At 34.3% G+C, this 3,384-nt stretch overlaps 1 long non-coding RNA gene across 1 annotated transcript; it reads left to right on the top strand.

Annotated features, from left to right (window-relative positions):
• The first annotated feature begins 1,116 nt into the window (after positions 1-1,116).
• On the top strand, positions 1,117-2,239 carry LOC122580898. Its single transcript, XR_006320917.1, has 4 exons — positions 1,117-1,331; positions 1,412-1,497; positions 1,622-1,766; positions 1,982-2,239. It is a non-coding gene; the product is annotated as an uncharacterized LOC122580898 (long non-coding RNA).
• Positions 2,240-3,384: the final 1,145 nt, after the last annotated feature.

Below are 3,384 nucleotides of genomic sequence, written 5' to 3' on the forward strand. Positions count from 1 at the left end.
TTTTCACGTACATCCATATAAAGCACAGGTACAAGTGTTCTAATGCGTGTGGTCTTAACTCTTAAATTAAGACCATTATTACTTTTCATTATTTAAGACCATTATTACTTTTCATCTTCATCTTTTTAGATGGACGTTTCCTTTCCAATTCACAGATCTCTAGGATCAGATTTTTGTTTTCAATTTCATTCAAATTGCTCATTATTTCTCATATACCACATTCATTATCCATATGAAATTTGAAATGGAATTAGGTATACACGGTCCTCCCTCACATCTCAAATCTCTCTTTTCTCATCTTATTCATATTTTTGTCATGTTTATTAACTTCTTCTATTCATTGAAACGAACACCGTAAGTTTTGTTGAAACCATATGATTTGTTTCTCAGGTCAAATTTTGAAAGCTTTTTGTCAAATATTAACAGGTAGATTTTAATAGCAAAATCTTACCTTTTCATCTTCATCATCCTCTTGCTGTTTACTACGAGTATATTAGTTTGGATTTTTAGACATCCAATGAAATTATGGAGCTCTTTATTTTCTGTGTGTAAGGTTTGTGATTGAAGTTTAAAATAAGTTTCATTTTAGGTTTGGTTTCTTTACATGTTTGATTTTATTTATTTTAGGGATGGTCACACACATGAACATCTCATGGTGATAAGTATGTTATTTTAATCTTTTCTTTGGTTTTTTCTCTTTTAAATATTGATGATGTTGTATAATGTTGCACTATTAGCAACCATTGGTGTTAAAAAATCATTTTTTGATCTTGTTGCAGTATGCTATGATGGATTCCCATCTGCCCCGCCGCCGCAATGACCGCTCTCCCTTCTGTGCCACCACCGCCATCATCCCTGGTTGGCTGCTTCGTGTTCTTGATATATTCATAAAAATGGGTTTCAGAGTTTTAAACATATCAGGTTAGGAAAATGACCCTAATTTAACCTTTTAATTTTTAATTTTACATCTAAGTAAGTCATGTATACATATTTGAGTTGCAAGTTGTGTACATATTTAAGTTATTTTTCCTTATTAATAATTTTAGGGATTCTTATTCATGTATAACTTTTCTATAATTTATGGGTTTTTTTTTTTTACACCTTTGTATGCAGAATTCCTTTTGATGTTTGCTACATTAATACAGGCAGCTGGTAAGATGTACCATCTCGCTTTGTGGACAGCTAATGCTTTTATAAATAATTTTTGATTTTTTTATGATTGTTAATGCAAATGGAGTTTTTAAAGATCAGAATCATTTGCTGGTGGAAATGGTGTTAGTCGGAAGGTTTAAGATGGTCAGAGGGTTTCATCTTCGGCTTTATAAAATGATGTATGAATTATTGCATTTTGATTTGTAACTTAAAGGATATTGTTGGTTATATATTCATTAGTGAAGGTTACATTTTGCAGGTTTGATCTTAGTTGGCTGATTATTGGCAATGAAGGCACCATGGGTGTAATGACAGCCGTAGCATTGCGCCTTTTCAAATTCCATTGTAAGTGGATCCACCCTGCTGTCAACCACTTGAGATAGAATATTTTGTGAATGCATTTCGTACAAAAAATCTAATATTATATTATTCTTGCTTGAATAATGTTTTTTGAACTTCATGCGAAAAGGAATCGTGTCGGTGCAAACATTCGATACTCAAAGGGTATGGGCTATTGGCCTAGCACATATTTTGGTGATCACCAAAGGCTCTCAAATACAAAAACAGAGGGTTGGTACAGAGAAGGTCGTGATCTAGCTTGGAACTGGCTCAAGGTTAGTTAAAACCCAAAGTTATATATTTAGTTACAGTTTATTGGTGTCTACGTACTTGACACCTGATGTTTTGGATAGCAACAACCTATATGTGGAAAAATGAGTGGATCGGTTTGGTTATCGGGTAACAGGTCAAAATAGTCAAATGTTTGACACAATTTCTATTTTGATTATTATCTTTTGGATTAGGATAAACAATTTTATGATATTTTTAGGTGAGTACAATGTCAACTGCTGCAAGGAAGAGGCTAATGAGAGATTTCAAGAGGTTACAGCAGGAGGGTCCTGCAGGCGTTAGTGGAGCACCTAAAGACAACAATATAATGGCATGGAATGGTGTGATATTCGGGTAACTAATAAATGATAACATAACTTTGGTACAGGAGTCGACAAGTATCACATGTCTCATGGTCAGACAAAAATTTAGATGGTTTATGTTTTATTTCATTAGGTAATGTCAGATTGAGGTGATAAAAGGGTTGGTCAAAAATAATGAGGTATGTGGCTTTACTTTTGAAAGTTGTAATGTTTTAATCTAGGGAGTTAATATCTCTGCAAGTGTCTGAGTAACAATGTAACATAAGAGTATTGTTTTAGTGTAACATTTTTAACATTAGCCGCTATTGTAGCTACGTTATTATCTATCGTATTATCTTGCTAATTAATTGTGCAGTACATTTATACTGTTTTCGATAATCACGACATTAGATGTCATGTCAACGGTATCCGCTGCAACGCGCGGGTACCATGCTCGTTGGTACTTGGTATTTACTTCCCTTTCCATTTTCAGTTATGTTTTCAGATAGAGCCTTTTGTTTTTGTTTAGACTTAGAAAGGGTTTTGACATTTAGTTTCTCAACTGAAGGAGAAGAGGCTCCTTCCAGATTTTTGATTCTGGCAGTACAACTCTGAACCTACCTAGACAAAAGTTGGAGTTGACTGTCCAGTTTCAATAAAATGTCATTTTCTCCAGACACCTGACCCTTGGACTTGGGTTCAGTTTGATTCTTGCTCTTAGGATTCTTGGGCTCCTTTGACTTTTGAGGCAAAGGCTTTTCACAAACAACCTTTTTAAGTGGAGCTTTAGCCTGATTGGCTCCAATTTTAACCTCAACTGGGGTGATTTTAACAGATTCAGTTTTGAAATTCTTAGGTTGATCATAGGGTGTTTCAACTTGAAGAGATGAAGGTAATGCATGGAGATCTGGTATGGCTGCTGCCATTTGGACATCTCCAGATTTCCATGCATTCTTTTGGGCATCAATGGTTCTTGAAAAAGCATCATAGTTCTTCTCAGATGCATTAACGCAGGACTTGATAATCTTTTTTTCTTTCTCAAGATCAGATTTTAAACTTTGATTTTCAAGTTTTAATGCTTCAATTTTCAAAACTGATTCCTTTAAAGCCAACTGGACACTCTGCAAATCATTCAACTGGGGTTTTACATTGTTTAATTTAGTTAAAATTGTTTCCAGATATCTTTCACTATCAGTTCTTAGAGTTTCAACAAACAATAAATCACCATTGAGTGATTCAGTAATGTCCAGTTTCAATTCAGGGTCATCCTGCTTGTCGTAATCAAATACCTTTTTAAGAATGATGTCCACCCATCTTCCTG

The sequence above is a fragment of the Erigeron canadensis genome, chromosome 9 (genome assembly GCF_010389155.1).
Source record: "Erigeron canadensis isolate Cc75 chromosome 9, C_canadensis_v1, whole genome shotgun sequence".
Lineage (NCBI taxonomy): Eukaryota > Viridiplantae > Streptophyta > Magnoliopsida > Asterales > Asteraceae > Erigeron > Erigeron canadensis.